The 27,395-nt window shown below is 42.3% G+C and overlaps 1 long non-coding RNA gene across 1 annotated transcript in view; it reads right to left on the bottom strand.

Moving 5' to 3' along the window:
• Positions 1 to 8,194: 8,194 nt before the first annotated feature.
• The window catches only part of LOC138804180 (uncharacterized), a 58,103-nt gene continuing 38,902 nt past the window's right edge, over positions 8,195 to 27,395 (bottom strand). Inside the window, exon 6 of the long non-coding RNA XR_011365195.1 lies at positions 8,195 to 8,350. This is a non-coding gene — a long non-coding RNA (uncharacterized lncRNA). The remainder of the gene's footprint in view (positions 8,351 to 27,395) is intronic.

Here is a 27,395-nt window from a genome sequence, read left to right as displayed (position 1 = left end):
TTTTTCTCGTGCCTGAAAAGCTGAGATCTGCAGGTTGAAGTTTAGAGCCAGGTCAGGCAGTCAAATCTGATACTCTCATTTCCAATTGACCAGCAAAAAGCTGAAACTGAAGGTGTAGCTCAAGTGGTAGCGTGCAGGGGGAAAAAAAAGCCAAATGAGAATTCTAGACCTTGAGATCAAGTCCCAGTATTGGCACCCACACTGAAAATAAGAATAAACAAATACAAATGAGCCTTTGTCAGTGTAGTAGTGGGCACAGGTGGTACAATGGGATTCCCATGTGGGGAACGCTTGCTCTGGCTGCAGATTAAAGAGAATTATCTGGGTCCACCAGTCAGGAAGCTGTGTCTTCCAGGAGAGGTGATCATACTTTTGCCCATATCAATCCCTTCATTTCAGTCTATCAAATAGGTTAAAAAATGACAATAAAACTAGTTAAATGAGTTGTTGTTTATTTCTGCAGTAGGGTCATAGCCATATGTTTCTGAATTCCACCATGAAGACTTAGTCCTGTGAGCTATCTGGGGGGAAGCCACTGCTGACTGGGTTATCATTGTTCACTGTTCTAAACCTATGGAATTCCAGGTTTATACCTTTCTATACCAATTAAAATATATATAAAACTTAGCCAGGAGCCAGTGGCTTATGCCCATAATCCTAGCTAATAAGGCTAAGATCTGAGGGTTGAGTTTAAAGCCAGCCTAGACAGATAAATCCAAGACATTCTTCTCTCCAATTAACCAGTAGAAAGCCAGAAGTGGAGGTGTGGTTCATGCAGAATAACAACCACCTTGGGCAAAAAATCTAAGCAAGATTATGAGGCCCTGAGTTCAAGCCTCAACCACACCAATAAACAAGTTAACAAATAAGCAGATACATAAACTATATTAATATAAAATTAAATCATGTTTTCCAAAAGGACATGATAAAAATAGGACTGGGCAATGGCCATGAAGATGAAGAATAAATCAACTGCATATTAAATTCACCCCACCTTGTATCCTTGTATCAAAATTGCAAAATGTACTCTCTAGGTGTGTTCTGATTAATGATTTGTCAGTTAAAATAATATTTATTTTGAAATAAAATGGGCAAGTGTTGAAATGAGCTGAACACATGGGCAGGTGGAAGCCAGAATGGGCACTGGTGTATGGGCTTGGGTAGCGTGGAGAAGAAACAGGGAATACAAGTTTGGTGTGTTTGGGAGGGGAAGGAAGAGGAGAAGCCAGACAGAGCAAAATTCGTGACAGAAGATTGGACTAAATTGAGCTGGCAAAGCCTAAGAGCCAATGCCAAGCAGAAGCTTGGCTCTGGAGCAGAGCAGCGTAGGCTGGAGGGCAACATGAAGTTCAAGTTCCACAGGAATATAGGTATCAACAGATGCCAGGGTATCGTGCACTAACCAACACCCAGAAGAGTCAACAGTCCTGCTGTCAGAATTCTAACCTAAGAATAACACTGAAGTGACTAGAATCCTCCCCCCAGACCAGCTTTAGTCACTAAGCAAATCAACATGCAAACAACAATGCCACTGAAAATGCTGGAAGCCTTGCTTTGTCAAGTAATAAGTAGCTTCTTGGTGTGATAGAGAAAGTATTGCTGAAATGTGTTTCCATCTCATAGAATGTAGTAGCTTGCTTTAGGAATGATTGCAAATAAAAGGGCTGAAAGTTGGGAATGTTTTGTTGACATGTTGAGGTTTCCGTCACTGGCTCTTTAGTTAGATGTCGGTGAATGAGTGGTCTGGGGCCTATAGGAGGGGACGAGTCCTACTGTTTTCTGATCCGGAAGTTAGGCCTCTTCTTCAACACAATGTAGTAAACAGAACATTAAGGAATGAGTGAAAATAACCTTGGTGTGTGTAGAGGGGCTAATTCCAGGCTAATTCCCAATTCCAGGAAATTCACCTGTCAGGTCCAGCCATTTGACCCTGTACACAAAATAAAAAGAGATGGTAGGCTAGGCACCAGTGTCTCACACATGTCATCCTATCTACTCAGGAGGCTGAAATCTAAGAATCACAGTTAGAAGCTAATCCATGCAGGACAGTCCATGAGACTCCAACTGAACATGGATGTGCACACACACACACACCACACACACACACACACATGCACACACACACACACACACACACACATGCACACACATGTCTGGAAGTGGACCTGGAGCTACAGGTCAAGGGATAGAATGTTAACCTTGGGCGGAAAATCTCAGGGACAGTGCCCAGGCCATAAGTTCAAGCCCCAAGATTGGCGTGCACGCACGCATGCAATCACGTGCGTGCGCGCACACACACATACACACACACACACACACACACACACACACACACACACACACACACACACATGAGACATGGTGAAGGACAGAGAAAGGAGATTTATTATGTGGCAGCCACAGGAAGACAGCACTTTGGTATACTCTTCAGCCGTCTTGGGGATAGGGGTGGAGGAATGGCATGAACTTCAGGTTTTATTGACAAAGAACTGGAACAGTGGATGAAAAGTATGCATAGATAAAACAGTCCTAAGTCACAGGTGGGTTCAGGGGTGGTGGGATGTGGTGTCAAAGATGCTCTATTATCTCCTGCTTGGTCAGGTGGCCTTATAAATTGTAGGAGTCATTGATGTCTGGGTGACACCTGATAGATAAGATGTTTCTTTCTGACTTCCAAGATGGCTATAAAGCTACTGCACGGAAAAATGGATTGGGACAAAGTTCACAGATACAAAATGCAGGAGGCTAGGATGCCTAGCCTTGATCCTGTTCCCAGCCAATTCAGGGTCCAAATAAAGAGCTAATGTTTTTCAGCAAAAGCAGCTTTTAAGTACTTCTTACATGTGCCAACTATTTAAGTTAGACTTTGGAGAGGCAGTGGCCATCCACACATGCTTTATTTCACGTGATTAGGAATGACAGAGTCACGTCTCAACCTTCCTGTCCTTATGTGCTTGCTGGTGACCGCAGGTTGCACAGGCTTGCCTGGCGCTGTTACTAGTAAAGGCTACCCCACCACCCCAGTATCATGGGTAGCTGGATTTCTCCATCCTTTGTAGCTCACTAGGTTCTGGAGGCTTTTTAATTCTTCATCATTACCTTGCTACCTGCTGGGCCCGCTGAAGTCTGCCCCACATTGGAGAGGACATTTTTTTCTCAGTGGCCTGGAAAGGACCAGGTTTGCCTCGTGGTCATTCACAGCTCCTTGAACAGCGGCTACTTCTGAGGGAGGATGGTGTGATTGCTTTTCCTGCGTGCACCACTGGCTGCAGGGATGAGATGTGTGCCCAAAGAAAGCCACAACTGAGAAAGTCTCCCCGCCTTGGGTTTTATTGGTTCTGCTTTGCTTTGGCAGAGTAAAAATTCAAATTCATCAGATCAGGAACATTAATTGCATACACTCCTAGCCAACGTTTGCTGTTTTTATACGTATTTATTTGTGCTGAATTTGGGGTCTCAAGTTCTCACTTGGCTTTGTCCACTCAAGGCTGATGCTCTTCCACTTATGCTACACTATCACTTCCAGCTTTTTCCTGATTAAGTGGTTATAACTCATGGACTTTCCTGCCCAGGCTGGCTTTGAGTGGCTATCCTTAAATCTCAAGCTCCTGAGACGCTAGACTGATAGTACCACATTTGAAAAGCTCAAGTCCTCAGAAAAAAATGTATTTTAAAATCCATGAACAAATATACAAACATCATCTCTCATCTTTAGTATGATACTAATTAAAACAAATATGCCAAATACAAAAAACTTCAGATTCTGAACAGCTACTATATCTATTTCTTTTTAAAGTATGCACTAATGCTGTTTGAATTTAACCTCGATTTAGTGTGGTTAGAAAAGCTTTAAGCTTTATCTGTATTTTCCAAAGGTGGCCAGGAGAGGGCGTGAATGTTGTGAATGTCACTGGCAGAAACTAAAACGGGAAACAGGAAGGGACAGAAGGTACTTCCTGGAATGGGAGGGGTTTTAGGTCAATAGTCCTAGGATCCTCTCCAAAAAAAAAAAAAAGTTATAGGCCTTTTCTGGTTGAAGAAGCTGTAAGAAAAAGAGAAGCAGTATAGAAAGAAGATGATGGTGTCATTTTATTTCATGGCTGATTGTGGGAGAAGTGCATAGTAATAAGATGGGCTGGGCTTCCAGAAATGAGGGTCATGACTTGGCAGGTGTTCCGATGTGCAAGTTGCCATCCAATACTTTTAAGTATATATGTAGGAGAGTTGGCCTCAATCTTAGCAATCTATACCTCCTTATGTGCTGGAAGTCCAGGCATGAGCCACCATACCTGGACAAGAGTGTACTTTTAATGGAAAAAATTGACAAAATCATTCTACATTGTTATTTGAAAGTTTCATGCAATGATAAACAGGATTTTCTAATATTTCAAAAGTTAGACAAAATTAAATTTAGAGGTGAGGAATTAGATAAAAACATTGTCTTTAAAAATAGACAGAATTAGATAAAATCTGATGTATCTCTGCAAAAGACTCTAAACAGACATTTATTAGTTTAATACCTGAATTAATTCCAATCCTCTGGTTTTACAAATCTACCATAGTGTCAGAGGACTTAGTCATGGTGTTGGGAGGGTGAGTAAAAAAATCTAAGCTTTCCCTAGTTAACTTTTGTTATTAGTGCATATTGATCATACAAAGGGATTTCTTTGTGATGTTTCCATAAAGAATGTACTTTAATCACATTCACCCCCTCTATTACTCTCTAAATAATTTTAACAAGTTTCATTATTCTGTTGTCATGTCTGCTCAATCATATTTGCTTCCATTCCTCCTCTCCTTTCACTGACTGCCCCTTCCTGCTGGTTTCTACCACCAAACAGAACCTGTTTGACATTCTTGTCATTCATTTTTAGGAACTAAATTCTGCATTTGAGATGGAACAGACAATATCTTTCTTTCTCAATATGGCTTATTTCACTTAACACGATGATCTCCAATTCCATTCACCTTTCCACAAACGATGCAGTTTCACTCTTCTTTGTGGCTGAACTGTGTACATGTAATGAGTCTTGTTTATCCAGTCATCACTTAGTTGGATGCCTACACTGATTTCATAGCTTGACTACTGAGAACAGTGCTGTAATCAACATGGTTGTTAAAGTGTTTCTATTGTATGCTGATTTACATTCCTTTGAATGGATGCCCAGGAGTGGTGGAGCTAATCACATGGGAGCTTTCAGGAGTTTTCAGGAACCTCCATATTGCTTTCCAAAGTGGCTGCAATGATTTACATTCTCACCTACAGTTTATAAAAGATCTTTTTGCTACAGAGATGTTTCAAATAATTATGTCCTGAACAGTGTTCCAGGAGCTCTCTGAATGAATAAAATGCATGATGAAAAGCTTGTTGGTAGGGAGGTGAGGGAGTACACAAGTCATTTACAATCCACCTGTTATGAATCTGCCATTCGTATGTCTTGGATATGATTTTAAGCACTTATTTTGTTTCCCAGTTTGAGGACTTTGTACCAGGCAAATCAAAGTCATCCGTGGGGTTTATAAGAAGTGAAGAGGCACCCGGACCGCCCCCAGACCTCCTAACACTATTAATTTATGAAACTGTTTTCCTCAGCGCAGTTTTGTTTTGTGTGTCCATTGGATTACAAACTTTATTAAAAAATACAAAACAAAAAAAAGAAGTGAAGAGGCAACAATGCTTGATAGGAAATGTCCTCATTACCCTACTCATGTAACTGTAACCCCTCTGTACAATATTTTTCCAATAAAAATAGATACATGGAAAGGGGGAAAAAGTGAAGAGGTGGGGGTGTGACCTGTTTTTGGGTTTTTTGTTTGTTTGCCAGTACTGGGACTTGAACTCAGGACCTGGGTACTATCCCTAAGCTTTTTTTTGCACAAGGCTGGACCTCGACCACTTGAGCCACAGCTCCACTTCTGGCTTTTTTGGTGGTTAATTAGAGATAAATGTCTCAAGGACTTTTCTTTGGGGGCTGGCTTTGAACCATGATTCTCAGATCTCAGCCTCCTGAGTAGCTAGGATTCCAGGTGTGACCTTCTCCTTCGCTGCTTATCTCCTGCTGAAGTCTGAGAGCAGACACAGGGCAGGTGAAGATGGCCTGGGATGTGGACTGGGCTCTCCTGCAGCCAAGACCCCACAGCTGCAGAGGTTCTGGGCTGTGGTTCTCAGTGCTGTGCTGGCTTCTTTCCTCCCATGTCTACCCTTCCCTCCATTTTCATTCTCTTGGAGGTTGTATTTGCCTATGCCTCCAAAGAGTTCCTATCCGTCTGAACCATTGTCTTTCTGCTCTTGCCTCCCTCCTCCCCACCCCCCTCCAGTCTGTGGCTGTGTCTGAGGTCATCTGCTGCTCATCTAACCCAGTGCCACCTCTGAACGGCAAGCTTCTGCAGCCAGATTTGTGGTTCTCTCTGCTCCAAATACCTGGCCAGCTTCCACAGTGAGGCCAGGACTTTTGTCCACAGCAGGGAGTCTAACATAGAGGGCTGTGACCACCAAAGTATAACCTGTGGTTGGGGCTGGGGACACACTGCTTTAACAGTGAGTTGTCTCCTACAGAGGAAGCCAGGGCATTCAAGGGTCATCAGAAAAACCAGTTTGGCTACCCATTGCTGTCTCTAAAAAGCAGCAAATCAGAAATTATTTTAGAATCATTCCCAGTAACAAGTTTTTAAAACATACAACAAGCTGCATCCCCAGAGAAAGTGGAGGACTACACATGCACCCCAAATTTCACTGACACTGGGATCCTTGGAAAACCAAGGGCATCCCAATTGATGGCTATTTGGGATTTAAAGAAAAAGGAAGTTGTAATGTTCAGTACTACCACCAAGTGGCAGAGTTGGATTTTATTTCACTTTAAAAAAACAAACAGATTTTCCCCCAAATCTCTACCCATTTGCAGCCTGGTAGAATTTGAATGCCATTAAATTTGTAGACTTTGAGTAATACCTTCCCACGTAAGGGTGGGCTTACTTTTCTTAGGGGAGAATTCCAAGCAAAGTAAAGGGTATGACTTGGCTAGCTCTTCTGTTTTGTCAAAGGAGGAAATATTGGTTGTATCTAATGACATCTGTGGTTGTTTTCAAACAGCTGCTTATTATTACATAGTTTTAAATTTTTTAACATACAACTATACAATTCATTGGTCTAGCATTCCATTCGTTTCTAAAACTATCTGGTTTCCCAACTACATTAAAAACAAATGCTAGGTCTACTATTCTTAACCACTATAGGGACCTAAATTATACTTTTCTGAGATGTGTATCTTTCTCGTCTTCACTATATCTCTTCTTAATTAACTTGAACAGCAAAAACAAAAATGCTCACCAAAAAAAGAAGTTTAACAAGTATTGTAAGCATTCGATATACCTTCTATAATCATCTAAGCTGGGCATGGGAGGCTCACACCTGTAAACCAAGCCACTCATGAAGCTGAGATCTGAGGATCAAAGTTCAAAGTCAGCTCAGGCAAGAAAAGTCTGTGATGGGTATTCATGACTGACCTTCCTGCATTCTTACATCTTCAGGTGCAACCTGAACAAAAACAAAAACAAAAACACCTAAGTTTGTGGAAAGAATAGAATGAGGTTTGAGCATTCCTTGTGTCAAAGACCCACTTAGCAATGTGAGAACCCATCGTACTTTCAGCCTTCCTGTGCCTGATGCCCATAGCTGCAGGCCACTGCATGGGTCAGTGACAGTTCAGAAAGCAGGCATGGCTGAAGCCTCAGGCCCAGCTCCCCCACTGGCCTCTCTGTACCCCAGAACCCTCAAGGAAGGTGTGATGCTTGTCACTCTGGGTTGGAAAGGTAGGGTCACCTTACCAAGTCACACAAGAGTCCTCCAGGGAATTAGGGGCCAATGCAGATCTTGCTAGTTCTAAAGTCATCTTTTTCTTCTCTATGCGAGTCTGGGTCTGATCCCTGAGAGCCTGTCAGTGTGGAAGGAATCCAGAATCTCTTTATTCCACTTGTCCTGGGACACAGAGGCACAGCAGGTCAAGAGGCTGCCTGGGGAGCTGACCCTGCAGCTTCTGGAGCTGTGCCTGTTGGCTGGTATACTGGACACCCTGGCCCTGGCTGGCGAGGTGCAGCTGCTGGGCCTGTCAACACCCCTGGAAAGAGCTGGCCGCAGGTCCCTGGAGATGGTGACGTACACGTGGCATTCCTCAGAAGGCAGGGGGGTGGTTCTAGAAGACAGCATGGCACAGGCCCAAACTTGGCTGCCAGTCCCAGGCATTTGTCCAACATGCTTCTAGTCCTTGCGCTGACAGGTCCCTTGGTGCCTGACAGACTTCCACAGCAGAAACACCAAGAATCCAGGCCTTGGCCTCAAAGGAGATGTGCAAACCTTGAAAAAAAAAGAAATACATGAAGACAAAGTCCTATTCTAAGCACACCCTGAAAACAGAGGGTTGCTCTATTGAAAATGCATTGCTTCACTATTTATTATCTGGACATCAAGTTTAGCAAATAGGACAACTTAAAGGGAGGGAGGGAAAGAGAGAGACAGACAGACAGTCATACAGATAGACAGAGAAAGAGACAGAGACAGAAACAGAAGAAAGGGAGGGAGGAATGGATAAAGGAAGGAGCGCGCGCACACACAGACACAGACACAGACACAGACACAGACACAGACACACACACACACACACACACACACACACACACACACACACACACACACACTTTGTTGGGAGACAGAACCCTGAGCTAGGACCAGCCATGTGGCACCAGCAGCTGGTGAAGACCATCCTTCTCTTTCACAGATTGCCTGACACTCACATCTGCTCATTTAAAACGTTCTTCACAGAAGTCTTTCTCCCTAACTTCTGTCTAGTTGGCCCATCCACAGGACAACTGAGCCAGAACCTCACTTGCTCCTGATTTGCTATAAGCACCGCCTGGCCTATGGCAGCCCCTGGTCGGGGCTCAGCTCCTAGCACTGGCCCCTGGCCTTCTCCTTACTGGTATCTGTTTGGTCCCATTCCTGTGGGAACCTGGGCCCTGCTGGTGCATTGGTACATCAAGTCATATGATGGTAACAATTCACCAGCTGTGATGAATAACTTTAATAAATATCTCTGAGACACAGATATTTCTTTTTCCTGGTACTGGGCTTTGAAATCGGGACTTCACATTGGCTCAGCTTGCTTGCTTGACTGCCACTCTACCACTTAAGCATATCTCCAACCAGCTTTATGCTGGTTGTTTGGAGATGGAAGTCTCAGATTTTTCTGTCTGGGATGGCTTCAAATTGCAGTCCTCCAGACCTCAAGCCTTCTTAGTAGCTAGGATTACAGGCATGAGCTAATAAGATTACAGGCATGAGCTAATGCTCCCAGGCTCTCTCTTAGACAATTTTTTGTTTTGTTTTGTTCTGGTTTTTTTTTGGGGGGGGGGGTCTGGTTGTGGGGCCTGAACTCTGGGCCTGGGCACTGTCCCTCAGCTCTTCAGCTCAAGGCTAGCGCTCTATCACTTGAGCCACAGTGCCACTTCCAGCTTTTTTTTCCTGCTTATGTGGTGCTGAGGAATCAAACCCAGGGCCTCATGCATGCAAGACAAGCGCTCTACCACTGAGCCACTTTCCCAGCCTTCTCTTAGATAGTTTAATTGTCATACGTAATCAGATTTTCATCATGGTTGTCTTCAATGCCATTGGATAGGACAATTTGGGCTACACAGCATCATGATACAGTGCTTGTTGCATTTCTTTCCTGAGAAACACACAAATCATCCTTTGTGATCTGGGTCCCCAAGAGGCTTTGAACTCCCACTATTGGGGAGCTCCTATCTGCCCCTTTCCAAGCCAAATGAACCAACAACAACCCCTCCATCTCTTTCCTCACACTCACACTCTCTGTCTCTCTCTGTCTCTCTGTCTCTGTCTCTGTCTCTGTCTGTCTGTCTGTCTGTCTGTCTGTCTGTCTGTCTGTCTGTCTGTCTGTCTGTCTCTCTCTCTCTCTCTCTCTCTCTCTCACACACACACACACACACACACACACACACACACACACACACACACACACACACACACAGATGAAACTCATCTCCAGATCTATGTTAATCTAGGGTTTGCTCTTAACAGACTGGATCCTGGGAGGAAGGGCCCAAAGGGAATTCTGCTGAAAGTGCTGGAAGGCAGAGATACAGTCTTGAAAGAGAAGAGCTTTTCAGGTAGGAACCATTTTATGGGTTCATGGGCACATCCTGGAGAAGGGCCATAAATAATAATAATTATCATTTATTCATAATAATTGGGGTGGTTAGTACTAATCACCCTAAACTCCATAGCTTATAGCAGCATGAATTGGTTTCTCCCCCGCCCCCTCCCCACCCCAGATCTGTGGCCAGTGGAAGGGTAGAGGGCTCAGCTGCCCTTGGCCCCCAGGCTGTGGGCTGGACAGCTGTGTTCCCAATGTCTCTGCATTTGGGGACCACTAGTTATTTGGGGCATGCTCTCCTCAGGACCAAGGGAAGAGGCACAAGAGGGATGTGGAGAGCTCAATCCCACAAGGCCTCTTGAGGACAATGGCCAGAACAGCCCCCCTGTTCCCGTGGCCAGAGCACTAGGCATGGCCAGGTCCACTTCATTCACCATGACATGGTGACAGAGGGAAGGAAGGATGGAGCAAATCGTGTGGTGTCCAAGGGGCAACCCTCACAATGACATGGAGGTCTAAGGAAGCATGGCAGGGGTTGGAGGGTGAAACGAGAAACAGGGAAATGGGAGACCGTTGGCAGGTGTTGAGTGCAAAGGAAGGTTGGGGCTGGCTAGGGGAGGGCCTGGTTTCCTTGCCAGGGAGCCTGGCTTTGATTATGTAGGCAGCAGAATGACACTGGAGGGTTGGGCAGGCTTGGCTGTGGCTCTCTTTACCCCAGCTGTTCCAAGGCACCCAGGAGCATGTGGAGACTGAATGGAAACTGCAGCCTGCTGCCAGGGACATGCAGAAGCCCCTGGAGTCAGGCCCAGGCTCACTGCCAATGTCACCCTGCGTATGCATATGTCAACACGTAAACTTAGCACTGGCTGACTGGGCTTGTGCAGTACAACTGAGTACGGCAAAAGGCTCTAAGTCACCCCAGGATAGAAGTCTGGTGCACAGAGATCTTGCCACAAAACGAAATGTTCAGTGAGAAAGAAACTGAAGAAAGAGTCTGAGACACTGGGATCCAAATCCAGCACCATTATTTTCAAGTATTATTTTGAAGACTCCAGTTTCTGAATCTATATAGTTTGTAAGATTCAAGTGAGGAAATGTGTGCCACGCCACATGAAACTCTGGCCACATATCTACAGAAGCTATGTAGATGTTTATTATTCTTTATAGATGGGTTGATTGATTTTGTGCCACCACTTGGGCTTGAACTTGGGGCCTGGGCGCTGTCCCTAACTTTTCCACCTAAGGCTGGTGTTCTAACACTTAAGGCACAGATCCACTTCTGGCTTTTTGATGGTTAGAGTATCATAGATCTTCAGATCTCAGGCTCTTAAGTAGCAAGAATTATAGGTATGAGCCAGGTTATTCTTTATATACTTACTTATATTGAAATTCAGAGTAGCTGGAACAGAGAAAATAGTTACTCTTCTTATGAACTAAGAGTGAAAAGAGCTGACATTTAGTTTCAACTTCCAGTGTCTTCAAATTATAATTTTTTATCTCTTTCAGGAGCCAGTACTGGGGTTTTGAACCCCATATCTTTCATTTACTAAGCAGCCACTCTATCTCTGAGCCACACCTCTGGTGGTTACACTAGGTTTGTTTTTTGGAGACAGGGTGATACTTCCTGCCCAGGCACATGCATGGAGTATGATCCTCTTATTTGATACTTCCCATAGTAGCTAGGATAAGAGGCACATACCACTAGACCCAGTTTCTTCTGTTGAGATGGAGTCTCTGTGATTATCCCAATCTCATACACCTATGTATGAGAGGTGAGTGTATGAGAGCTGAGCGCTAGCACATCCAGCTATTAGTTAGGATGGAATACCCATTTTTTTTTTGCCTAGACTGGCCTCAAACCATAATCCTCTGGACCTTAGCCTCAGCCAAGAAGCTAGGATTGCAAGTGTGAAACATTGGCGTCTAGCTAAAATTTTCAGCATTTCAATGGTGCCAAAACAATCTGTATTCAGTACACACCAGACCTCAAGTTGTGAATTAGTTTCTTTTCTCAGACTAGCGATATTCAGTTCCATCCACAGACTCTTGGCAGTTTGAGAGCTCTCCGTCCCTGTCCAGGCAGGGCCCAGGTAGACCTGTGACCATTGGGGAAATCAGAAACTTTGTACAGAGTTCCTTGTTGCTAAACTCTGGTGTTGCACAGGTAAGGTGGAGTCAACGTATTTTCTTTTTTTTTCCATCAGTCATGGAGCTTGAACTCTGGGCCTGGGCAGGTGCTGTCCCTCAGCTTTTCGGCTCAAGACGAATGCTCTACCACTTGAGTCACAGTGCCACTTCTGGTTTTCTGGTGGCTAATTGGAGATAAGGGTCTCATGGACTTTCTCGCCTGGGCTGGCTTTGCACTACAATCCTCAGATCTCAACCTCCTGAGTAGCTAGGATTACAGGTGTGGGCCACCAGAATCCGGCTGAGTCAAAGTGTTTTTAACTTATAATATTTCCAACTTAACAATGGATTTATCTGGAGGTGCCATCATTGAAAGTCCAGGAGCATGGGTATTTTGGTTACAGCTTGGTGCCAGCAGGGACAGGATGAACACAGGACAGTATACAGCTGCTAGTCCCTACTGGAGAGAGGATCCACAATGTTTAACAGTTTTGTTTTGTTCTGTTTTGTTTAATTTGCAGATAGCAAGGCATGAACTCAGGAACTCATATTCTCATTTGTCTTTTTCACTCAAGGCTGACCCTCTTCGGCTTGAGCCACAGTTCCACTTCTAGATTTTTAGTGGTTAATTTTAGGTAAGAGTCTCACAGACTTTTCTATCTGGGCTGTCTTTGAACCACGATCCTCAGCATTCAGTCTCCCAAGTAGCTAGGATTACAGGTGCAAGCCTGGATGCTTAACAAATCTTGTGTCAAGGGAAATCACGCCAAGCGCCATAAATAAGCCTCCTGGGAGATGTCACCGTGAAACTGGCTAACAGCTTCTGCCTCTGTGACATCCTTTCCACAGGTAGGAGATGAGGCCAGAAGCGACCCTCTGGAGACAGATGAAACTCAGCACTTACTTTTCTGTGTACTTGATAAATGAGCAGTATGGGAAGGCTTTAAACTCTGTGGACAGTCAATCCCAAGAAAGACAAAGGGAAAGAAAAGAGTGGCAAGAGGTCAGTTAGAAATGTAAAAAAGCTGAGCTCCTGTGGCTCATTCCAGCAATCCTACTTACTCAGGAGTTTGAGACCTGGAGGATTGAGGTTTAAAGCTAGTCTAGGTAGACAAGTTAGAGAAACTCTTATCTCCCTATGAGGGAGGTAAACTACCACCCAGGCAAGGTAAATGAGGGCAGGGCCCTGAGTTCAAGCCCTGGAATGGCACACAGGAAAAGAAAGAAAAAAGGAAGCTAGAGGAGAGGAAAGGGAGAAGGAGAAGGAGAGGGAGAGGGAAAATATAAAAGATTAGGGGAGGTACTTATTTCAACTAAGAATAATTTGGGAAGACAAGACGCTCCAAAATGGGATTTGTTTTCATTGTTTGTGTCTGAGTGGGCATGATGGACAGGCAGGAGATTTGACTCTAAATTTCCTCCTGGTAGAAGGAGGTCCTGATTTGACTTCATGCCATGTCAGACATAGGCTGCAAGCCAACTCTGTAAAAACTGGTAGAAGTCAGCTGGGTTTTGCTGCCAGGCTCAGTGCCCTATCCATGAGGTCTGGTTGAGCTGCGGGCGCAGAGGGCTGACTCAGTAAGAAAGAGCTGCTTTGGAAAATGAATCTGTCATCTCAGAGAGACCAGTTTGGGAGAAGCTCTGATATACTGCTGGCCAGTTAAAAAAAAAGTCAAAGCATGGGTTGCTGGGATTATCTGAATGAAAGCAAAAGAATTGATTTCCAGCCTCTGTGTTTTGATGGCTTGAGACTCCTTAAGCAGACAAACACACCCTAAAGACAAATCTCCCCTCAATGTCAACAAAGCAGAAAGTATGCTAAGCATCATGGATCTTTATATTTAGCCAGTCTAGACTATACAACATCACCAGGCTAATTTTGCATGCTTTTTATAAGGTCCAGAAGGAGTAACGATATATCTTACTGGACTGACTTTCACAAGAATACTTAGCATGGAAGTTAATTCTTATATTCACATTTGATCCAATGAGATGTCTGTGAGCTAGGCATAGTGGTATAGGTCTGTAATCACAGACACCTTAAAGGCAGAGGCAGGAGAATCTCATGTTCCAGGCCAACCTAGGCAAAGGTACTGAGACCTCAGCCCAGAAACAAAATACAAACAAAAGAGCTGGAGATGGAGGTTGGCTTAAGTGATAGACAGCTTAGATAGCATGTACAAGGTTTTGGGGTTCAAACCTTAGATCTATAAACAGAGAAAAGAGAAAAAAAGATGTGTGCAAAAGGTCATGGAATGAATGAGAATTGCAAAACTCAAGTTCCTATACCTCAATAGCTCCCCATTTGCTAGCATTTAGGTCAAATTTTACATGTCATCATCACCTACAGCCAAACAGGTGATGGCAATGTTTGGGTCAATGACTGTCTATACCACAGTGGACCCATAAGACTTGGTTGCTTCATGATATGACCATTTCAGTTTGTTCTCGTAGCAATTTCTCAGAGTACTCTCTCACTAAGCAACACATGATTTCTATCACATAGGATACACAACTCAATGGAGATGTGTGGCTTTACACGAGAGATAACTACAGCCTCATGCTTCTATAATGTGTCAAGGGAAGTGTATTCCCCACAGAGGAAGGTTTTGTTTGTTTGTTTGTTTTGCGGGGTGGGGTGGGGGGAGAGTAAGGTCTTGAAGGTATACTCATCCTACATAGTATACTATTTATTAAATGCCCCAGGATCCAGGTTTTAGAAAAGAAGAGGGATGAATATATGCCATAAAGTCAAGATATGAAAATGGATGTGTCAAGAATCCAAACTTTAAAGACAGTGGAGGGCAGCAGCTACATCTGTAGGCGGAGCCCGCCAGCGGTGAAGCAGTGATGTCCTTGGGGACCTTGGAGGAAGACAGACCTTGGCCGCCATGTTTTCTCACTTTTTATTTACTGACTTCCTGTCTCTCTCATTTATTCTCTTTGGATTTTTTTCTAGTTAGACAAAGAAATTATTTAGAGTACTGCTGTCTTCATGTAGAATAACAACATTGTTATCAAAATAGGCCATTTTTCTTGTTGTGACTACACTGTGAGGCTGAGACATTTTCTTCTTTATTTTGAAAGTGTGCTTCTTCCATGGGAGACTGGATGTCCGTTGACTTCTATAATGTGTAGAAATGTGTCCCAAATGCAGAAAATGGTAGGAGTGGCCTCGCTTTTCTAGAGATAGTCACTGAAGTATGGGACAAGATAGTCCCACACAAAGACCACAAGGAACTGGTTGTAGTAAACAGGAAGGGGCCTCTGGGTCTCCAGTCCAGGAAAGTTAGGCTGGCCAGGGTGAACAATGCTGCTGTTTTATTCACGAACCCCCTCTGACCCAGAACCCTTTGACCTGGGACATTCTAGATGAAGGTGGCACTTCTCACCAAGGAAGACAGCCTGGATAGTGACAAGAAGGAATCTACCTGCCACTTCCATTTTTGGCATTTCAAACTTGGGAATTAAAGATGATTAAGAAAAATAGTGACAATATGGAAATTTTAAAAAATAGTAACAATATTGTAATCATAAAGAAACTTTGTGATTAGAAGAAGACACTGACCAAGAATGGTTCAAAATAAATCTGTGGGTTCTTACTGAAACCTGATACTTACCATCTTCCTTCCTATCTGTTGTTAGCTTCAAGACAACCTCATTAGTTGGTGGGGTTTATTGTGGCCATCATTGTTGTTGTGACACACCAGAACAACCTTGCATAGACATTTTCAGTCTGGAATTTTGGCTGCTTAATACCAAACAATTCTGGAGGGGCGAATCCTCCTCCTGAAGACAACTATAAAAAATTACATTAATTATTAACAGCTATCCACTGAAGGCATTAAAAAGAAGATGCTGATGGCTCATGTTTATAATCCTAGCTACCCAGGAGGCTGAGATCTGAGCATCACTGTTTGAAGTTTCTGTGTCAGCAAAGTACATGAGACTAGTCACCAATAAACTACTAAGAGTAAAAAAGCTGAAGTGAAGCTGTGGGTCAAGTAGTAGAGGACTAGCCTTGAGCAAAAGAGTTCAGGAATAGCACTCAGGTCTGAGTTCAAGCCCAGGGATTGGCACCACATAAAAAGAGGCTTTAGGAAGATAATGAATTGTGAGCCAGGATCTGAAGTATGATAGTTACCCCAGAGGATAAGTTTGAGGCTTGCTTGAGGGAAGTTTCTCCCTTAATGGGATAGACCTATGTGTCCATGCTTCAAGGAATGGCTGAGGATGGGTGGGGATTTTTTTTCTAGCTCTCAAATTAAAGGAACAACCCCATAGTCCTGCACACTTGCCAGGAAGAGGGTGGAAGTGTTGAGGGGGAAATTCCTTTCACTTTAGGTGATATCCTAAAAATAAGGATGGAATGGGGGCAGACAAGCCCTTACAGGGCCCAAAGGCCTTCAAACAATCTCAAATTCTGAAATTAGACAAGACTCCCTGACTTTTAAATGTCAGACAGAAGGAAGAGAAAGATAGCAGTGTAGCAGGCCTCAAGTTCTTTCCTTTCTTTCCTTTTTTCTTTTCTTTCATTCTTTCCTTCTTTCATTTCTTCCTTCCTTTCTCCCTTCCTTCCTTCCTTCCTTCCTTCCTTCCTTCCTTCCTTCCTTCCTTCCTTCCTTCCTTCCTTCCATCCTTCCTTCCTTCCTTTCTTCCCTCCCTATCGGCTTATCTTAGTTATGCAGTGGGGAGAGGACAGAGGTTTTATTGTTACATGTCCACACAAGTATTAAAGATAAAATGATTCTGGTACACAAGCAAAAATACTAGGTAATCAGAAACAAGACAACAGGAATAAGCAGACAGAAGTAGGTAATGAAAATAGGCCTTTGGGGATTCTAAATTTTGGTGTTACTAGACAGAAACTAAAATAACTTCATTATGATTGGGAGTAAAACTACAACAACAATAACGCACGCACACACATATATATATATACACACACGAATTAAAACTTTGGTATGATAGTTCACACTTATAATTTAACTACTACTTAGGAGGTAGGAACAACATGATTTTATGCCAACCCAAAGCAAAAGTTATTGAAACTTCTATCTCCACAAATAAGCCAGATAAGGTGATTCATTCTTGCAATCCCAATTATACAGGAGGCATAAATTAGGGGATCATGGTGTGAGGCTAGCTCAGGCAAAAATGCAAGACCCTAGCTAGGTGCCAGTTAGCTCACAGCTGTAATCTTGCTACTCAAGAGATGGGGATTTAAGTATTAGTTACAGTTGGAAGCCAGACAAAGCAGGAAAGTTCATGAGACTCATCTCCAATTAACAACAAAACATGCCTCCATCAGAAAGAATGACATTGCTCCATTTGTTAGGAAATGGAAAGGCTTGGAAAAAATTATATTAAGTGAAGTAAGCCAGGCCCAAAGAAACACAGGTCCCATGGTTTCCCTTATTTGCAATATCTAGTATATGTATGAGTCAAGCAGAAAAGGTCAGATAATGTGATGTTAGGGAAATGAACCCTTAGATTTGTACTTAAATGTTTTTTTTTCTTTCATGCATTTGTTTCTAACGCATTTATAAGATTATTTCTTTGTTGCTTTGTATGTCCCTCCCCCACAGTATAACCCCTGCTTTCACTATATTTGATGTCAGTATAATTTGTGGAGGAGAAGGGGAAAAACAAGTCGTTTAAGGATACAGGTGGACCCATTGCAACAATGAGAAGTACAAGTTGTCATGTCGAAAACGAATTTTACAACTTTGGTGGGGGGGGCGGAGGATTGGATGGGGGCGGGGGGGGGGGAGGCTGGGAAGGGATGTGAAAGGGTAAACAAAGGAGGAGGCTGCAATGCTTGATAAGAAATGTACTCATTATCTTGCCCATGTAATTGTTACAAGATTAAAAATTTCGGTAAAAAATGGAAAATATTTTTAAAAGTTAAAATTTATACTACCCAGACTTAATCATTACAATTTACTGGAACAATACTTATTCAAGAATATCTAGGGGCTGGGAAGGTGGTTCAGTGGTAGAGCGCTTGCCTTGCATGCATGAGGCCCTGGGTTTGATTCCTCAGCACCACATAAGCAAAAAAGAAAAAAGCCAGAAGTGGCGCTGTGGCTCAAGTGGTAGAGTGCTAGCCTTGAGCTGAAGAGCTGAGGGACAGCGCCCAGGCCCAGAGTTCAGGCCCCACGACTGGACCAAAAAAAAAAAAAAAAAGAATATCTAGAATTTAGCAGTAAAGACATAGCTAGGGAGGAAACAATAAACTGAAAGACAGGCCAGAAAAATATCCAGAGATAAGCATGAAAAAAGAAAAGTACAGAAAGTACGAATGAAGATGTAAGAATCACACACAATAAAGTGAGAATGCTTTATGTATACAGAAGCAGAATCTAAGAGGAACAGAAGAGAAGAAATAGCAATATTTGAAGTAATAATTACAGAAACTTTTCAAAACTAGGGAAAGATACCAAACCACAAATGTTTAAAAAATGAAGCACAAACTATAATAGTAATTCACAACAAGCAAAATATAAAATGACTGCTGAAGATAAACATGAAGAGAAAATTTGAGAGACTAGGAAAAAGATGAGAACACTATTAGGCTACCCCTCCCCCATCCCGGTAGTGTCCAAGGACTTTAATTCAGGGCCTGGGCATTGTCCCTGAGCAGTTTCTGCTCAAGGCTAGTATCTACCACCTGAGCCATAGCCCACTTACAGCTTTTGGGGTGCTTAGTTGAGGATGAGTCTTACAGACTTTCCTGCCCAGGCTGGCTTTGAACTGTGATCCTCAGATCTCAACCTCCTGAGTAACTAGGATTTCATGTGTGGGCCACCAAAGCCCAACAATTTTTTAAGACAAAAATAGAACCCCCAGACAATGGAATCACATAGTTAACATAATTAAAACCTTGAATTTTTATTCCTATGAAAATATCCTTAAAGTTGGATGAAATATTTGTAGACAAACTAACAAATTATGATCAGGAGTCCTGCATAAAAGGAAAAATTAAGTGTATTTCACAAATAGAAATGAAAACATTCCTATATTTCATTGCAGGAGGGAATGTAAAGCAATAAAATGTGACAATCAATATTGGAAAAATATGTTATTTTTTGGCAAAATATTTTTGATGATCAAAGTACAGAAAGACTTAGATGACAATAGCATATGTTTTCAGAGAATAAATAATAATAAAGAACTCTGAAAATGTTGCATCATCTGGACAGAGACAGTATTGATAATATAGATTTAGTAAGTCAAGCACGTTTGTTTTCATCTCTAGAAGGACCACTAAATTAAAAGGACAACAAGCCAAACCCAGTGCAGGTAGCTCACACCTGTAATCCTGCTACCAGGCTGATATCTGTGGTTTGAAGCCAGTCTGGGAAGGAAAGTCTGTGAGTCTCTTATCTCCAATTAATCACCATAAAGCCAGAAATGGAGCTGTGGCTCAAGTGGTAGAGTGCTAGCCTTGGGCAAAAAAAAAAGCTCAGGGACAGTGCCCAAGCCCTGAGTTCAAACTCCAGAACACACTCTCCCCCCCAACCCCCACAAAAAAAAGTTAAACAAACTAAGAGCAACCCAAGTACTAGTGGCTCACATCTGTAATCCTAACTTCTCAGGAGGCTGACTGAGATCTGGAGAACAAGGGTACATCATCATTCTGGGTAGAAAAGTCTGTGAGACTCCATTTCCATAATAATCAGCAAAATCCAGGCTGGAGGCATGGCTCAAATGGTAGAGCACTGGCCAAACAAGCCCACAGAATGTGAGGTCCTGAGTTCAAATCCTGATACCAGCACAAGAAAAGCTAATTAGGTAAAGAAGTATAAACAAACCATCTAAAGGTGTACAACTTCAGGTCCATAACAGATAAAATGATATTTTATTAGAGATTTTTGTTGAATAAGTCTATTTTAGTTGCTCCAACCACACACAAAAAGGTAACAATGAGGAGATAGTCTCCTTGTGAATTTGATTCACCCTCACAATCATTTCACTATCTATATGAGTCCTAGAACATCATGTTATAAATCTCAAATAGAGACTGTTTAAATAAAGTAGCCAGACCTTGGTGGCTCATCCCCATAATCCTAACTACTCAGGAGGCTGAAACCTTAGGATCATGGGTCAAAGGCAGCCCAGGCAGGAAAGTTCATGTGACTCTTATTTCTAATTAACCAGCAAAAAACAGAAGTGGGATTCAGGTTCAAGTGGTAGAACAGCACCTTGAGTGAAAAAGCTGAAGAATCCTGTGCAAGTACAACAACATCATGAATGAATGAATGAATAATAAATAAATAAATCAGAAACAAAGAAGGGAAGAAAAATTCTGAAGAATAACCAATCCGAAAATAAGGTAGAGAAAGCAGAGTGTACAATATTTTAAAGTGAAAGCTTTTCAGAAGGCATAAATTTAAGCAAAGCATATTCCATTATCAGCTACCATGGAGAGAAGCCCATATGGTTTCACTGGTACCCTGGGGTCCTTAAATCACAGGGCATCTCTTAAAAGTGGCTATTTCAGCCCAGTGACCTGCAAACAGTTTAATCATGAATGGATCAACATTCCAAAGATTATCCCTATAATAAAAATTAATTGCAAGTCGATGTGTAGGTTTTTCTAAATTTCATCTATGAGTATTAAGTATCTAGGTCATCTCTGAACGTAGCACATTTTCAACTGAACTCAGATCTCAGTTAATTCCCGCCCCCCACACATACACCACCAGCATCCTGCTGTCCTGAGTCTTTCTGAGGTGAGGTGGGGGGAGATGCTCTGAGGTCCCTAGCTATTCTGGATGTATAAGTGAGGTCCCTAGCTATTCTGGATGTGTAAGAGTCAGGAGCATGGTGTGAGGTGCCTTCCGTTTGGAGGACAGACTTTCACAGGTAACACAGTCTGTAATAGAACCCTGCCAACCTCCTCTTTAACGATTCCTAGAAACACTCAGACTAGGAAGCGGAGCAACAGAATAGAAATAGAATAATAGAAACTGCTCTTGGTAGAGAAAATTAACTTTTGGTTTTCACTGCTACTATTTCTCCTACAGGAGGATAGAAAGGATATTTTTGTAAACCACCTAAGAGGATGATAAGAGAAGGTGAAAAACTATATCTCAAATGTGTATGTCAAGAAACAATAAATGGCTTTTTGCCACTTTTCTAATGTGACTTGGGCCAATGCACTTCAAGGTTTTATTTTGCTAGAAAGAGTATGCTATTTTGGAATCAGAGCTTAATTATTCAGAGTTATAGAGGAGGGATCAAATAGCTTTTCTTGATCCTATCTTTAACAAGACTCATTGCTAAATATATATTCCACTCATCTTTAAGGAATATTGCTTTGAACTTATTAGTCTTCCAAGTCTTAGTCTTGACTGATTACATCTGTGTGTACTTACCCTGCTGTTATAACAGAATACCTGTGTGTCTCTGGGGACCAGCTTAGAAGTAGAGTGTCTGCCTAGTGTATACAAGGATCTCAATTTGAACCCTATCACCCCCCAAATACCTACATACCAATCAGCTTTCCATCACTGTAATGAAATAGTCCAGATAATTACCAGAGAAAAGACTATTTGGGTTCATGGTTTTGCATGTTCCAGTCTTAGATTGGGCAGACCTGTGCCTTTGGGGGCACCAGATGCCATGGTGGGAACCGTGGGGCACCCCCCCCCAAAAAAAAAACAAACACAAAACATGCTCATAGGCCATGAAGGAAGTATTGGAAGAGTAAGGCATAGGTTGGGTGCCTGTGGCTTCCATTTTGTAATCCCAGTTACTGAAAAAACTGAGGTCCAGAGGATTGTGGTTCAAATCCAGCTCAGACATAAAAGTCCTTGAGGCTTGATTTTTCAAGTAACCAGTAAAAAGCTGGGCTGAAGGTGTGGCTTAAGTCATAGAATGCCAGCTGTGCAAGCAAGCAGAGTAAATGTGAAGACCTAGTTCAAAAACCTTAGTAAAAAACAAACAAACAAACAAAAACAACCTTAGTGTCAACAAACAAACAAACAAAAACAACCTTAGTGTCAGTGGGGGTGGGGGAAGCAAAGAGGAGAGGGGAGGAGAGGAGAGGAGAAGAGAGGAGAGGGAAGGAAGGAAGAGGTGAGAGGGGAGGGGAGGGAAGGGGAGTGGGGAGGGAAAAGGAGAGGGGAGGGGAGGGAAGGGGAGGGGAGGGGAGGGGAGGGAAGGGCGGGGAGGAAAGAATGGAGATAGCTGTAACCTTAAGAACTTTATAGAATCTTCATATAGAGGTTGAAAAAGAAAAGTAAAACATCTTTTCCTTGCTTGGGATTCTTTAAAAAATCATTCTATTCTCTAGCTTATGAGAAAGTGAGAACACAAGGAATTCTAATTTTTTTTTGCACAGTTAAGAAGTGAATTTTATTGTCATTATTTCAAAATTGGAATTGTTCCTGAAGGCATTCCTTAGAGGCTGCAGTGCAAAACAGACTCAGCAGTATGGCAGTGTTTGCAACAGGACTTTTCTTAAAATGTTGCCCAGAAATTGGTTACAGCTGCTTTTTGGTGCTGTACTAGAAGTGCCAGGTTCTCAGTTATCAGAAAATTTAAACTTGATTTCTCTGCTTTAAGATGGCTTTACCTACTAATAACAGGACAATGAAAATTACCGAGGATTTGATTGATGTTTTGTCCAGACCTGAGGTTGCAAGGCTGTACAGTTTCTTCCTGGCTGATTGATCCATCTATCCACCCATTCCCCAGGACCATCCCCCAGAGAATCCCCACCCCAGTTCTGCCTCAAGCAGAACTGAAGTGGAAATTAGAACAGAAAGAATCAAATGCCTGAGGAGATTTCTCAAATATCCAGATGACGGATGACAGATTCAGCAGTAGAAGATGACCTAAATAAATCTCTGGAGCAAGGGTTGGAAAAGGCTTAAAATTCCTCGAACTTCAGGTGTGAGTGCAACATGGCTTCTATGTGATTAATAATTGAACCTCAATATTTTACTTGAAGTAAAAGCAACCTTGAAGCCACCAAAACAACGCTGAAACTTATAAAGTCCATTATGGAAAAGATGGAGGCTTTTAAGAAAACCAGTGTGACTGCAGAGAAAAAAAAAACACTAATTAGGTTATATTTAAAATAGGATGTCTATAATCCTAGCTACAGAGGAGGCTTTGATCTGAAGATATGGGTTTGAAACCTGGGCAGGAAAGTGTGTGAAACTCTTATTTCTAATTAACCAGCAAAAAGCCAGAAATGGAGCTCAAGTGATAGAGTGCCAGCCTTGAACAAAAATGCTCAGAGGCAGTACCCAGGCCCTGAGTTCAAGCCCCAGGACTGGCACACACACAAAAATGAAGTCTGCCAGGACAATAACTCACAAGTGTAGGTAAACTAAAATTCAGTATTAAGTGATCTCAGAAAACTATTTGAAAGTTATATACCATATTTTTATTGGTGTTTGGTTCTCTGATCACCTATTTAACCTCTGGGTGTTTCAGTTTGCCTTTTTAAAAACTAGAAATAAGAAGAGGTCTATCTCAGAGCATTTACAGAAAGATTAAAGAAAATACTGCCTGCATCACTTATTTGGGATGAAGTTGAACTCAAAGACATGCAGTGGAATGAATTACCAAAGTCTAGGGCTGAGGAAGGGCTGAGCTAAGGAGATACTGAGCAATGGATAACAAAGTTTCAGATAGACAACAGTGGTTTTGAGATCTATAAAACAACAAGTGGGCTGTATGTACAGCCAATAATAGCATATTACCTATTTCACAATAACAGAATACATTTCCAATATCTCCATTAAAAATGACCAGGAAGGGGTGTGATAGAATGCTAATTGATTTAATCATGCCTCCTTGTATTAAAAACATACATATATTTTATAAGTGTATAGCAATTAGAATTTGCCGATGAAAAATAAAGGTACAATACTGAGAACAATACAGATATATGGTACGGATTCAACCAGTACAATTGTTAATAGCTGTTATTGACACAATGTTAATCACTGGTCAATTAATCATTCATCTTCCACAGCATATTATTCTTTGGTTAAAAGATGTGACAGAGGCCCTCTAATGTTCTTTGACAACTTTAAACAGTCTGTAACTCATTCACAGTATCTGACAATCAGTTCTCTCATGCTAGATTAATTACTCCTTAAGCCTGAGGATGGGTAAAATTCCCAAACTATACAGCACAGATGTTCATCAAATAGCTGTGAGAAAGCCTGTTAATTACTGATGGCCATGTGTAATCCCAGGTCCTGAAAAGGGTAAGTACTGAACCATGGCTGCCAAAATAATTTATTAAAAATAATTCTTACTTGGGCAAGAAAAATTTATCTCATAAGGGTGATGGCGTGCTTCATATGAATTACAGCATTTAATCATGTCACAAAATCAAAGGTTAAATATCTCCCCACTTACCAATTCATAAAAATGAGGTCCACACAGAAGAGGAATTTGTCCAAATCAAGAATGAAAGCAAAAAGCCGAGGTCAGGGCTATTTGGTGATAGATCCCTGTTTTCACTCACCAAATTACACCTCACTAATTTATGATGTGGTAAAAACCAGGCAGATTGGTCATCTCAAATAAAAAGAAAGTGGACTGTAATCCTAGCTACTCAGGAGGCTGAGATCTGAGGATCATGGTTCAAAGCCAGCCTGGGCAGGAAAGTCCGTGAGACTCTTATCTCCAATAAACCACCAGAAAACTGGAAGTGGCACTGTAGCTCAAGTGGTAGAGCACTTGCCTTGAACTGAAGAGCTGAGGGACAGCGCCCAGGCCTAGAGTTCAAGCCCCACGACCGACGAAAGAAAAAGAAAGAAAGAAAGTGGAATCATAACGTGATCAGTGCATTGCTTTTAGTTAATAAAAATGGAAGTGGTGCCTGATGATTGTGGTGTCTTATTTCAGGCGAGTATATACAAGGCGATGTAGTAGATTTGCATAAACATCTTGTCACCCCTTTCAATATCCTTACCCACCTCTTCTAACCCACCCCCCCTTCCTTTACTTTCTTAAATTTGTAGTATAGACATTGGATTCTTGACTTTATTCTTGCTTTTCCCCTAGACCTCACCCCTATTCTTGCAAGTATACATTTCCTGATGCTTATATTATTGGGCTTTGACTTTGCCTTTCTAAGGAATTACACTATTACACTCCTTTGAGTCTATGATATTTCCATGAATATATTTGTAACCTCTTGCATCCCACCCAACATGTTTACTTATAGATTTATACTTATACTTTATACTTACAGGTTTATAGGCGAATTCTAGCTACCACATGTAAAAGAAACCATGCAGCCTTTGACTGTCTGAGCCTTCCTTACTTCACTTACTATAATTTTTCTCCACCTCCTTCCACTTCATTATAAATAGTACAAAAGTGTTCTTTCTAATGAGTAAAATTTCATGGTGTACTTTTGTCATAATTGTACTGGGTTCAAACTTTCGTGTCTCTGATGAGCAGTCTAGTGATTTGATGATAAAAAAATTAAAAACAATTCAGGTGAGACTCTGGTATTCTGGGAATTTAGTATCTGGTCAGCATGGAAGACTTTGGTAATGAGGCTTCTTTTTTTTAATTTTTATTTTATTGTAAAGATGCTGTATGGAGGGGTTACAGTTACATGAGTAAGGCAATGAGTACATTACTTGTCTATCCTGGTTACATTTTCCTTGTCCCACTAGCCCTTCCCTTCCCCTCCCACACACTCCCCTCTACCTTCTACCCCTTACTACACCCCAAAGTTGTAAAGTTCATTTCCAATATACTGTCCTATGGGTATTGTTGTTGCAATGGGTCATCCTGTGTCCTTGTTTCAGCATTTTGTGGCTTCTGTCTTCTAGCGTCTAGGAGAAAATAGTCTGGTAGACTCAATTCTTGTTTGTTTATCTTGAGAAGTCCCTATTTCGGGGGGGGGGGGCACTAGTACTAGGTCTTGAACTGAAGGCCTCATGCTTTTGCTAGGCTTTTTCACTCAAGGGTGGTGCTCTACCTCCACTTGAGTCATACTTCCACTTCCAGATTTTTGCTGGCTAATGGGGGATAAGAGTCTACCTGGGCTGACCTTGATACATGGGTCTCAGATCTCATCCTTCTGAATAACTAGGGATTCAGGGATGAGCCACCAGTGCCCAGCTTTCTTTTCTTAATTTTTTATTGACATAAATTAATTCCCTATTCTTTTCATTTTATGTTTGCTTTTGATTCTGAGCTCTCAGCTTCTTCAGTCTTCTCTATTTTCAAAACCACTGTAAGAAATGGAGACCCACCTTACCATGGATTTCTCATATCTATGCCATAGGATCTCTGCTACTATGAAGATGTCTCTTATTTCCAGGCAAATCAGGCTCAGAAATCTTCAACACTTCAGTGTATTCAAGGAACAGAAAGGCATTTTTTTTTTTTTGGGTCCGGTCTTGGGGCCTGAACTCTGGGCCTGGGCACTGTCCCTCAGCTCTTCAGCTCAAGGCTAGTGCTCTACCACTTGAGCCACAGCGCCACTTCCGGCTTTTTTTTTCTTTTTGCTTATGTGGTGCTGGGAATCAAACCCAGGGCCTCAGGCATGCAAGGCAAGTGCTCTACCACTGAGCCAACTTCCCAGCCCAGAAAGGCATTTTTCATTGAGTTTTGAGTCACTAAATCCCTGAGGACCAACATGCCAGGGACTGGGTGGAGCACTTTTTGGATGATTTCCCTTAGGATCATAATGGCACTGTGACAATCAAATTGCCCCAAGATTCAGGTGAAGAAGCTGGAAGGTAGATGGCCTCTCTCTAGGCTTCTTGGTCAGTGCAGAGCAAAGCCAGGCCCCACAAGTCAGGTTTCTTTCTCCCTTCCAAGCCATTCTTTTTGGACAATTTGGAAGGGCCCCTGAGTGTGTTCCCAAATATCCAGTCAGCTGTCCTTCCTTTCCAGAGCTCTGGGAGCACAGAGTGCCTTGTCACTCTGCTTGACAGGAGCCTGCAGCTATCTTCAGTGCAGCTCTATGTGCAGCAGGATCCTGGTGGGCTGGTCCCCAGGCTTCTACCTCCCTGCTTGGAGCCACTGGAGGATGCTGCCTTGCGGTGCTCTTGCTCCTCAGGGGTCTTGCCAACCTGCCTTAAATCAGTTATTTTTCATGGA

The sequence above is a fragment of the Dipodomys merriami genome, unplaced genomic scaffold (assembly GCF_024711535.1).
Source record: "Dipodomys merriami isolate MVZ:Mamm:240054 unplaced genomic scaffold, mDipMer1.0.p SCAF_36, whole genome shotgun sequence".
Lineage (NCBI taxonomy): Eukaryota > Metazoa > Chordata > Mammalia > Rodentia > Heteromyidae > Dipodomys > Dipodomys merriami.
Note: the sequence above shows the minus strand (reverse complement) of the source record. Positions and strands in the feature narration are given on the sequence as shown.